The sequence below is a fragment of the Triticum urartu genome, chromosome 6 (assembly GCF_003073215.2).
Source record: "Triticum urartu cultivar G1812 chromosome 6, Tu2.1, whole genome shotgun sequence".
NCBI classification, from domain to species: domain Eukaryota; kingdom Viridiplantae; phylum Streptophyta; class Magnoliopsida; order Poales; family Poaceae; genus Triticum; species Triticum urartu.
The window spans coordinates 61,466,260-61,479,565 of record NC_053027.1 but is presented as its reverse complement, the minus strand read 5'-3'; positions in this window follow the sequence as shown (position 1 = coordinate 61,479,565).

Below are 13,306 nucleotides of genomic sequence, written 5' to 3'. Positions count from 1 at the left end.
ACCGGTGATGACCGTAGTTTGAGGAGTTCATGTATTCACTATGTGTTAATGCTTTGGTCTGGTACTCTATTAAAAGGAGGCCTTAATATCCCTTAGTTTCCAATAGGACCCTGCTGCCTTGGGAGGGTAAGACAAAAGATGTCATGCAAGTTCTTTTCCATAAGCATGTATGGCTATATTCGGAACACATGCCTACATTACATTGATGAACTAGAGCTAGTTCTATGTCACCCCATGTTATAACTGTTGCATGATCGATCGCATCCGACATAATTATCCATCACTGATCCATTGCCTACGAGCTTTTCCTATATTGTTCTTCGCTTATTTACTTTTCTGTTGCTACAGTTACAATCACTATAAAACCCAAAAATATTACTTTTGCTACCATTACCACCATTATCATATTACTTTGCTACTAAATACCTTGCTGCAGATATTAAGTTTCCAGGTGTGGTTGAATTGACAACTCAGCTGCTAATACTTGAGAATATTCTTTGGCTCCCCTTGTGTCAAATCAATAAATTTGGGTTGAATACTCTACCCTCGAAAACTGTTGTGATCCCCTATACTTGTGGGTTATCAAGACTATTTTCTGGCGCCATTGCCGGGAAGCATAGCTCTATTCTTTGAGTCACTTGGGATTTATATCTTCTGGTCACTATGAAGAACTTGAAAGATCAAAGAACCAACATTTTTCCCTCAACTACGAGGGGAGGTAAGGAACTGCCATCTAGCTATGCACTTGATTCACCTCTGTTTTGAGTAAACTTGCGACATCTACACTTGCTATTGATTCTGATAGGTCGCATATTATTGATGATGCCACTTCTGCTTTGCATGATACTTATGATGAAACTACTTCTATGCTTGATAATACTGTGCCACTAGGTGAATTTCTTGATGAACAACTTGCTAGGGTTAGAGAGAATGAAATTATTGAAACTGATAATATTGATGAAAGTGATGATGAAGATTCTCCCCCTAGATATGAATTGCCTATTGTGCTTGAGGATTATGTTATGGATGAAGAAACTGCTAGAGACTTTCTTGCTTGCAATGATAGATCTGATCTTAAGAAATTATTAGCTAAGCTTAAAGAAAAGTCTTTGAATGCTAGAATGAAATATGACCCTGCTTTTGCTACTTCACCTATCTTTATTACTGATAAGGATTATGATTTCTCTGTTGACCCTGAGTTAATTACTTTGGTTGAATCTGATCCTTTCTATGGCTAGCTATGAATCTGAAACTATTGTGGCACATCTTACTAAATTAAATGATATAGCCACCCTATTTACTCATGGTGAGAAACTCGCTATTACTTTATCCTTAAGTTGTTTTTGTTCTCATTAAAGGGTGATTCTAAAAATGGTTTAATTCTCTTGATTCTGGTTGTGTGCATAGTCCCCAGGATATGATTTATTACTTCTCTGCTAAATATTTCCCCGCTCATAAGAAACAAGCTGCCTTAAGGGAAATATATAATTTTGTGCAAATTGAAGAAGAGAGTCTCCCACAAGCTTGGGGGAGGCTTCTCCGATTACTCAATGCTTTGCCTGATCATCCTCTCAAGAAAAATGAAATACTTTATATCTTTTATAATGGACTAACCGATGCTTCCAGAGACTATCTGGATAGTTGTGCTGGTTGTGTTTTCAGGGAAAGAACCGTTGATCAAGCTGAATTTGTAACAACCCAAATTTTCAATTTGGAATGTTATACATTAGATCATCCTTGCATATCATATTTCTTTTGCATTTTGGTTGATCCTAGAAATTCTACGCAATTCAATGACCCACGGAGAGAGTTGGGGATTTCGATATTTTCATATTTGAGTTTTCTCAAATTTTGAGAATAGGATCATTTGATTTTATTTATTTTATCATCAATTATTTCTATTAAAAAACATGAGAGAGGGAATAAAATGACTTTACCAAAATAAAGAAATATTGAGGATTTAATAATAAAATCAAATAAGATTTTATTTCGGAGTTTTTTTGGTGTTTTATTTGAATTAGGAAAAAAGTGCGTTTTTCAAAATTGCATTTAGGTCCCAAATAAATGTTCACCTTGTGAGGCTTGATTTTAGAAGCCCGTGAAAATTTATTTCAGAAGTTTTGGAGTCCGTTTAGTATTTCTTTTTCTTTTTCTTCCGAGCGGAATTAAAAATAAACCGCGCCCGACTGGGCCAAGGGCCCAGCCGAGCCAGGCCGGTCCCAGCCGCCGCCGCCTCCCGCACGAGCGCGCCGCCGTCTCCGAGTCCGGCTCGGGCACGCCGCCCCCGCCACCTTGCCCCCTCCCCAAGGCAGCACCCCCCTTCTCTTAAATATCAAGCCACCCCGCCACCCTCACCTCACCCCGCCCCGCCGCCCGCCAGCCGCAGCCGCCCCCGCCGCCTGCTGCTGCCGCCGCCGCACGCCTCCGTCGCCGCTGCCGCTGCCGAGCCGCCTCGCTGCCCCGCATAGCCGTCGCCGGAGCCCCGCCCCGCCCGCCGGAGTACCTCGCCGGAGGTATAGCCGCCGCCGTTCGCCGTTCGGTTTTTTTAAGAAACCGCCTCGGTTTTTTTTCGAAACCCTAGATCGGTTGATTTCTCTGGTTTATTTATTTAGTGAACGTTCACCGATCCGTTCGTTTTAGCGAACATGTTCACCGGTTAGTTTCTGTTAACGAACGTCCGTTCGATAAACTATTCGTCAGTTTTCTTTTCTCAGATTAAATCCGCGATTTTTCTAATCGCGATTCCTGATCCGATTTTCGTTGTAGTTTAACTTTTCGCTCGTTTAGCGGAATCAGGCTATTCAAGCGCCTAGGGATTCGTCTCGAAACCCTCTATCCGTTTAACCAACTTGAACAAGATATTGCTACTGTAAAATTTTCCCTAGATCCAGATTGCTAGAACGAAGTTGTTTTCTTTCGCTGTTTGTCTTTTGTTGTTTCGTTCGATTTGATTCTTTTGCCAACCGGAGTTGATAAGTTGAACCTTCTGGTTAGATCTCTTATTTGAGTTTGACCTGTGCATTAGATGAGTACTTATTGTATGCTTGTTTGTTTGTTTGCGATAGAGTACCCGGAGTGCGCAGCCTGTTACTTCGAATCGTTAGGTTTCCCGGATCATCAGCAAGGCAAGTAACACTTTGATCATACATTTCTACTACCCAGTTTTATTGCATTAGATCAATCCTCACACATTGCATGATTAGGATCTAATTAAATTGTGGGATGGGAAGTAGACGAGGTAGTACCTATTACCTGTTTATTATCAAACCTTTGGGAGTTACTTCTACGTTTGCTTATTATGCCATGCTATGCTAGTAGACGTGGATTGGGTGAGTGATATCCATGACAGATGTGAGATTGTGAATTAATGGTTTATCTAAGGTGGCAACTTAAACACACATCTGGGTGGATTGAGGCACCTGGGTATTCCAGGACTTGCCTGTTTTCTTTTGGACCGCCCTCCCAGGCTCAAAGAGATCATAAGACTATTCATACTAGAAACTTTCGTGTGCAGCCACAAGCTATTATGGGCTCTAGCATAGTTGACTAAGTCGTGCGAACTCTTACAGTGGTAGACTAGCAGATGTAGGGGATGTAGGTGGTACGGTCTACCCGATCGTAAGGTGCTAGCGCTTCTGAAAGACTATGTCTCGGTCATCCGTCTTCTCAAACACCCTGTAGTGCGAGAAACCAAACGGAGGCGATCGAGTCTTGTGGGGAAAAGTGCGCAAACCTCTGCAGAGTGTAACAAACTAATCATGGTTAGCCGTGTCCCCGGTTATGGACATCTTGAGTATCTAGTACATGGATTTTCATGTGAATCTCAACATGTTACTCTAAATTAATTTTGTTGGGTTATGTTTAATGATGATGCTTATTTGGGATTGAGAATGCTGTTAACCATTCTCAATGTTTAACAACTACCATGATAGTTAAAATAAATTTTATTCCTTTGAAGTAGGGAAAATTGGCTTTACGCAAAACTGTAACCATAGAGCTTTCCACCAGCCAAATATGCATATAGTATAGCTGTTCATTCCATTACTCTCTATGTGCTACCTTGCCAGCATATTCCATGTGCTGACCCGTTTCGGGCTGCAACGTTAATGTTGCAGACTTTTCAGACGATGATTAAGGAGTTTTAGGTCGTGGTTCTATACTCAGTGATGCCGTTGGAGTTGATGGACTCACTTATCTTCCAAGCCTTCCGCTGTTATCGTTATTAGATGGCCTTAAGCCATATTTATTGTAATAAGTTCTCTTTTGAGACACTCGATGTAATAAGTGTGTGATTGCTACTCTGCTATAAATCCTCCGAGTACTGTGTGGTGTCAGCATTACTGATCCAGGGATGACACCGGAGCACAGAGATCAGACTGTTTGAGGTCTGGTCGCTACAGAATTGCTATTGAATAATATGTTGACTAATGAAAATAATTGGACACTTCCTGAACCAACTCCTAAGCCAACTCCGAAGAAAAGGGGTATGCTATTTCTCAGTCCTGAAGATATGCAAGAGACAAAGAAATCTATGAAAGAAAAAGGTATTAAACCTGAAGATGTTAAGAATTTACCACCTATTGAACAAATACATGGTCTTGATAACCCGACACAGGTAGTAAAGGTAAATTCTCTCTATAGATTTGATAAATGTGAAATCCCATTTACTAAGTTTGCTAGCCAATGCTTGGATGAGTTTGATGACTTTATGGTTAAACAATAAAACTTCAATGCTTATGTTGGTAGATAATTGAAATGCAATGCTGATATGCTTGAACACTTGAGTGATTATATGTCTAAAGTTAAAGGTGAACTTAAACTTATTAGTAAACATGCTTCTATGGTTACCACTCAAGTAGAACAAGTACTTAAAGCTCAGAGTGATTTGCTTAATGAATTAAATAATAAGAAAAATGATAATGATGTTAGAGTTATGGCTAGAGGGGGTAAAATGACTCAGGAACCTTTGTATCCTGAGGGCCATCCTAAGATAATTGAGCAAGATTCTCAAAGAACTAATATTGATGCACCTAGTTCTTCTAAGAGGAAGAAAAAGAAAAATGATAGTACTTTGCATGCTTCTAGTGAACCTGTTGTTGACACACCTGAGAATCCCAATGATATTTCTATTTCTGATGCTGAAATACAATCTGGTAATGAACATGAACCTAGTGATAAAGTTAATGATGATGTTCATGTTGATGCTCAACCTAGCAATGATAAAGATGTAGAGATTGAACCCGCTGTTGATCTTGATAACCCACAATCAAAGAATCAACGTTATGATAAGAGAGACTTTGTTGCTAGGCAGCACGGTAAAGAAAGAGAACCATGGGTTCAGAAACCATGGATTTTGAGCGCTTTGCTGAAATGATTAGACCTATCTTTTTGCGTATGCGTTTGACTGATATGCTTAAAATGAATCCTTATGCTAAATACATGAAAGATATTGTTACAAATAAAAGAAAGATACCAGAAGCTGAAATTTCCACCATGCTTGCTAATTATACTTTTAAGGGTGGAATACCAAAGAAACTTGGAGATCCAGGAGTGCCAACTATACCATGCTCCATTAAAAGAAACCATGTTAAAACTGCTTTATGTGATCTTGGAGCCGATGTTAGTGTTATGCCTCTCTCTTTATATCATAGACTTGATTTGAATAAGTTGACACCTACTGAAATATCTTTGCAAATGGCTGACAAATCAACTGCTATACCTATCGGTATTTGTGAGGATGTGCATGTGGTGGTTGCAAACGTTACTATTTTAACGGACTTTATTATTCTTGATATTCCCGAGGATGATAGTATGCCTATTATTCTTGGAAGACCCTTTTTGAATACTGTAGGGGCTGTTATTGATTGCAACAAAGGCAATGCCACTTTTCTTGTTAATGGTAATGAGAATACGGTACACTTTCCGAGGAAACAACCTCAAGTCCACAGTATCAATTCTATTGGAAAATTTTCAACAATCACTATTGGAGGTTTTGAATTTCCTCTTCCTACTGTCAAGAAGAAATATGATATTCTTATTGGTGGGGATGTGCATATCCCCGTAGAGGTAACCTAGTGTTATTCAAAATTTCTCCGGTTTCATGTTATTCGAAATGAGTTTGTTAACAAGACCTGATCAACCTTGTTAGTGGATTCCTTTTGATGAGCATGAGATTGATGAAGTTAGAAAGCACAACTCTCTGTACCCTCTTTTTACTTTCTGTTATTTATGTCAAATAAAGCAAAAATAGTATTTTCTGTCTGTTTTTTGAATTATCTATGCAATAAAAATACCCCAAAAATAAAAGTTCTCCAAATGCCCTGAAATTTAAATATGATTTTTTCTAGAATATTTGAGAATATCTGGCACTGGGAACACATCAGGGGGAACAGCCACATGCCCACGAGGGTGGAGGGCGCACCCACCCCCTGGGCGTGCCCCCCTACCTTGTGGACCCCACGTGGGTCCCCTCCACTTATTCCAGCCACCACACACTCCTTCTTCCTCCCAAAAAATCACTAGCCAGCTCAAACCCGAGTTCTAGCTCATCCTGTTGCCATTTTCGACCTCCTTGCTCAAAGCTCCATTCACAAAACTACTTTGGGGGATTGTTCTTTGGTATGTGACTCCTCCAACGGTCCAATTAGTTTTTGTACTAGTGCTTTATTTATTGCAAATTTTTGCTTCTTAGGTGACCCTGTTCTTGAGCTTGCATGTCAAATTTATGTGGTCAAAAGTAGTTTTAATGCATCATATGGCCTCTAGGCACTTGTAGGAGTAGTTGCTATCAATTTTGTTAAGTTTGGTTCACTTTTATTTTAAGTTACTAAAAATTTCAGAAATTTTTAGAAAAAGATGAAGAGATTTTTGAGGGGCTCATCGAGCCGAAGCTCGAAGGATAAGCAAAGTGAAGAGAACAAGAAGCCCAAGTATAATCTCCCTCGTACTGCGGAGGTTTGGCCATGTGAATGGCCTTGTGATGAGTTCTTGAGAGAAGTTGGGATTCATGAAGATTTTTATCATTTGGTTGAGAATGCAGGCCTCACCGCCTTCCTCCATGACTAGCGTGAACAATACCTCTTACTCACCAATATCTTTGTGCAAAATTTTCATTTCGATGCTAGGAGATCACCACCTTCGGTGGAATTTTATTTATATGATGAGCATAAGGAGATGCCACTTTATGATTTTTGCCGTGTCTGTTTGATACCCTTTGAGGGCAGCATAGAGGAACCACATTGTAATGATGTGGAGGGATTTATTGATATGATTGTTGTAGGGGAAACGAGGAAAGTTTCTGATGCAAGAATCACTAGCATACATTTTCCTGTTCTATGTTACTTCGCAATATTTGCTAGTATATGCTTAATTGGTCGCGGGAATTGTGGAAACCTTAGTGCCCCTGATATTGTTATTTTGCGCCATGCCTTGTTTCAGGATACTACTTTCAGTTTAGGCGCTACTGTTGCTAAACGGTTAAATCTGAACTATACTAAGGGCCCCGTCCTCGGAGGCATCTTTGCCTCGCACCTTGCTGCACACTTTAACATACCTATCAGGCATTATGAGAAAGAGGAAAAGTTGCTGCCTCCTATTGCTCTAGGTTATAAGAGTATGCTAGCACATGAGTTTATTGTTAAGGATAAGAATAAGACACTCAAATATAAATTGATATTTAACAAAAAAATATTGTGAGTTTATTACCTTGCCTGCGCCTCTTTGTTTAACATATTTCAGGCATATACCTTGTTCCGCCGGAGGCCATTCATGCCTACCAAAGCCAGATGTCAGCTGCAGAGTAGGAGCCACAATCTGACCCTCACCGTCAGTCCGTTTATCAGTGGAATCCGGAGGAGATCGCCAGCCAGTGGCAATCTGAGGACCCTTCTCAGTACGACCCCAACTACAGTTTTGATCCATGGGCATAGACCAACTTAGGCCAAGAGCCTAAGCTTAGGGGAGTACGTATCTCTCACCAACATTACATTCATGTTCACACACTCATGTCAGTTGTCAGTGCTCATACTTTTTCATTGTATCATCCATGCTAGTTTATTTTCATTTTCTCGCTTTCTTCTTGTGTGTTTGAAAAACCTTAAAAAAACCAAAAATATTAGTTGTAGCTTTTAGTTGGTTTACTTTTCATGCCTGTAGTAGTAATTAAAAGAAAATCCCAAAAGATTTATTGTTCTTCTTTTGCTTGTTGGGAGCTTTCTCGTGTAAATAGTTTTATTTCTTATCTTTCCTTTGGGGGTCGAGAGGAGAAGACCTTAATGAAAATGTTGAGTGGCTCTCATATGCATTACTGTTGATCTAACAAAGAGCCCATATTACCTTGTCTTCTCTCTTGAATTGAATGCTTGTAGATTCTAGATTAGTCCAATGCACGTGCACTATTATTATTTTCCACACTATTCGGTCGTGCAAGTGAAAGGCAATAATGATGATTATATGATGAACTAATTGAGATGAGAAAAGCTGGTATGAACTCGACCTCTCTTGTTTTTGTAAATATGATTAGTTCATCATTCCTGATTCAGCCTATTATGAAAGAAACATGTTGACAATTAGAGATTGTAGTTGCTTATGCCATGCTTAATTAGCTAGGAGTTTATAATGGTTTACCTTGCGTGCCAACATGCTATTAAAATGGTTGTGATGTGGTATGATGGGGTGGTATCCTCCTTTGAACAATTCGAGTGGCTTGACTTGGCACATGTTTCACGCATGAAGTTGAAACAAAATCAACATAGCCTCTACGATATTTATGTTCATGGTGAATTATATCCTACTCATGCTTGCATTCGGTGTTGATTAATTTTAATGCATGTTCATGACTGTTGTCGCTCTCTAGCTGGTCGCTTCCCAGTCTTTTTCTAGCCTTCACTTGTACTAAGCGGGAATACTGCTTGTGCATCCAATTCCATAAACCCCAAAGTTATTCCATATGAGTCTACCATACCTTCCTATATACGGTATCTACCCGTCGTTCCAAGTAAATTTGTATGTGCCAAACTCTAAACCTTCAAATAAACATTCTATTTTGTATGCTCGAATAGCTCATGTATCAACTAGGGCTGTCTATATCCTCCATGCTAGGCAGGTTATTCTCAAGAGGAGTGGACTCCGCTCCTCATTCACGAGAAAATGGCTGGTCACCGGGATGCCCAGTCCCATGCTCAAATCAAATAAAAATAATTGCAAACAAAACTCCCCCAGGATTGTTGTTAGTTGGAGGCACCCGTTGTTTCGGGCAAGCCATGGATTGATGCTTGTTGGTGGTGGGGGAGTATAAACTTTACCATTCTGCTTGGGAACCACCTATAGTGTGTGTAGCATGGAAGATATTGAGATCTCTCGGTTGTTATGTTGACAATGAAAGTATACCGCTCAAAATATTATTCATCTCTATTTCAAAACTGAGCTCTGGCACCTCTACAAATCCCTTCTTCCCTCTGCGAAGGGCTTACCCATTTACTTTTATGTTGAGTCATCATCCTCTTATTAAAAAGCACTAGTTAGAGAGCACCGCTATCATTTGCATCCATTACTGTTAGTTTACATTGAGTATGACTATGAATGGATCTCTTTTACCATGAATTACAGTGTCTAGTTAGTCCTTGATCTTTAAAGGTGCTCTGCATTTATGTTTTGCGGTCTCAGAAAGGGCTAGCGAGAAACCATCTTGTTATATCATATTATGATTGTTTTGAGTAAGTGTTGTCATCCGAGATTTATTATTATTGCTCGCTAGTTGATTATGGCATTGATATGAGTAAACATGAGACCTAAATGTTATTGTGAATATGGTTAGTCCATAATCTTTGCTGAAAACTTGAATGCTGGCTTTACATATTTACAACAACAAGAGCAAACAGAGTTTGTAAAAGTTTTTCTTTATCACTTTCAGTTTATCAACTGAATTGCTTGAGGACAAGCAAAGATTTAAGCTTGGGGGAGTTGATACGTCTCCGTCGTATCTACTTTTCCAAACACTTTTGCCCTTGTTTTGGACTCTAACTTGCATGCTTTGAATGGAACTAACCCGGACTGATGTTGTTTTCAGCAGAATTGCCATGGTATTATTTCTGTGTAGAAATAAAAGTTCTCGGAATGACCTGAAAATCAACGAAGATTATTTTTGGAATATATAAAAAATACTGGAAGAAGAATCCACGTCAGGGGGCCCACACCCTGTCCACGAGGGTGGGGGCGCGCCTACCCCTAGGGCGCGTCCGCATGCCTCGTGGGTTCCCTTTACGCTCCACCTACCTCAACTCCAACTCAATATATTCGTGTTCGGGGAGAAAAAAATCAGAGAGAAGGATTCATCGCGGTTTATGATATGGAGCCGCTGCCAAGCCCTAAACTCTCTTGGGAGGGCTGATCTGGAGTCCGTTCAGGCCTCCGGAGAGGGGAATCCGTCGCCATCGTCATGATCAACCTTCCTCCATCACCAATTTCATGATGCTCATCGTCGTGTGTGAGTAATTACATCGTAGGCTTGCTGGACGGTGATGGGTTGGATGAGATTTATCATGTAATCGAGTTAGTTTTGTTAGGGTTTGATCCCTAGTATCCACTATGTTCTGAGATTGATGTTGCTATGACTTTGCTATGCTTAATGCTTGTCACTAGGGCCCGAGTGCCATGATTTCAAATCTGAACCTATTATGTTTTCATGAATATATGTGAGTTCTTGATCCTATCTTGCAAGTCTATAGTCACCTACTATGTGTTATGATCCATTAACCCCGAAATGAAAATAATCGGGACCATTACCGGTGATGACCGTAGTTTGAGGAGTTCATGTATTCACTATGTGCTAATGCTTTGGTTCAGTACTCTATTAAAAGGAGGCCTTAATATCCCTTAGTTTCCAATAGGACCCCGCTGCCACGAGAGGGTAGGACAAAAGATGTCATGCAAGTTTTTTTCCATAAGCATGTATGACTATATTCGGAATACATGCCTACATTACATTAACTGGAGCTAGTTCTATGTCACCCCATGTTATAACTGTTGCATGATCGATCGCATCCGACATAATTATCCATCACTGATCCATTGCCTACGAGCTTTTCCTACATTGTTCTTCGCTTATTTACTTTTCTGTTGCTACAGTTACAATCACTATAAAACACAAAAATATTAATTTTGCTACCTTTACCACTATTATCATATTACTTTGCTACTAAATACCTTGTTGCAGGTATTAAGTTTCCAGGTGTGGTTGAATTGACAACTCAACTGCTAATACTGGAGAATATTCTTTGGCTCCCCTTGTGTCGAATCAATAAATTTAGGTTGAATACTCTACCCTCGAAAACGGTTGCGATCCCCTATACTTGTGGGTTATCACGCCCCCGACCAATCTACAAAGACTCGCCGTCATCCAGATCTAGCGGCGGTAGTACCTTCAACCCATGCAACTCTAATATAGACATCTAAGCGTTGCTTCCGCGATGAACTTGCGCCCCCACACCCTTACGTTAGACACCAACCAACCGGCAACCTATGAGCTCTGCCGCCTCGAGGGGTGCTGGTTCCCATTGGGAATCGATTGGCCTAGACTAAAAATTCAGACAACTGATGCCTAAATAAAGTGATTTGAGATAAGTGTACGACCTATCTTGCGGCCCGGTGAAGTTGGCAGCTCCTGCTGCCAAGTCGGTGAGGCCGACGTGGTTGCGGTGGCTACCTATGGCAGGAAAGCAGAGATGTCATGATGGCCGACAGCTACGGGGAAGCAGCGCTGGGGCCCTAGACGCATCCGAAGTTGGAGCCACTCTGGCGCCGTGCACAACGGCGGGAGTGAATCGGCTCCGGTACGGTCCACGCGGCCGTCGTCGAGGCAGCTCTGGTAGCACGGAGTAAGAGGCACATGACCCAGTGCACGACAGCAAACGTGAAGGAAATATGCCCTAGAGGCAATAATAAAGTTGTTATTTATATTTCCTTATATCATCATAAATGTTTATTATTCATTCTAGAATTGTATTAACCGGAAACTTAGTACATGTGTGAATACATAGATAAACAAAGTGTCCCTAGTATGCCTCTACTTGACTAGCTCGTCAATCAAAGATGGTTAAGTTCCTGACCATAGACATGTGTTGTCATTTGATGAACGGGATCACATCATTAGAGAATGATGTGATGGACAAGACCCATCCGTTAGCTTAGCATTATGATCGTTTAGTTTTATTGCTATTGCTTTCTTCATGACTTATACATATTCCTCTGACTATGAGATTATGAAACTCCCGAATACTGGAGGAACACTTAGTGTGCTATCAAACGTCAGAACATAACTGGATGATTACAAATATGCTCTACCGGTGTCTCTGATGGTGTTTGTTGAGTTGGCATAGATCGATATTAGGATTTGTCACTCCGTGTATCGGAGAGGTATCTCTGGGCCCTCTCAGTAATGCACATCATTGTAAGCCTTGCAAGAAATGTGACTAATGAGTTACTTCCGGGATGATGCATTACGGAACGAGTAAAGAGACTTATCGGTAATGAGATTGAACTAGGTATGAGGATACCGACGATAGAATCTCGGGCAAGTAACATACCGATGACAAAGGGAATGACGTATGTTGTTATGCGGTTTGACCGATAAAGATCTTCGTAGAATAGGAGCCAATATGAGCATCCAGGTTCCGCTATTGGTTATTGACCGGAGATGTGTCTTGGTCATGTCTACATAATTCTCGAACCCGTAGGGTCCGCACGCTTAACATTCGATGACGATTTGTATTATGAGTTATGTGATTTGATGACCGAAGTTTGTTCGGAGTCCCGGATGAGATCACGGACATGACGAGGAGTCTCAAATGGTCGAGAGGTAAAGGTTGATATATTGGAGAAGATATTCGTACACCGGAAAGGTTTCGGGACGTTTTGGATATTTATCGGGGAACCGAGGGGTTACCGAAACCCCCCGGGGAAGTTATGGGCCCTAATGGGCCATAAGGGAGTAGGAGAGGGAAGGCCACAAGGTGGCGCACCCCCCCAAAGGTCAGTCCGAATTGGACTAGGGGGAGGGGGCGCGGCCCCCTTCCTTTCCCTCTCCCTCTCCTTCCCTCATTTCTCGTCTTGGAATAGGAAAGGGGGGTGAGGGAGTCCGGGGTTAAGGGGTCCTCGGATGGTCGGGCTATACGACATGGGCCGGACTGCTGGGCCGTGAAGATACAAGATAGAAGGCCTTCCCCCATGTCCGGATGGGACTCTCCTTTGCGTGGATGGCAAGCTTTGCGTTCGGATGTGAAGATTCCTTTCTGTGTAAACCGACTCTGTA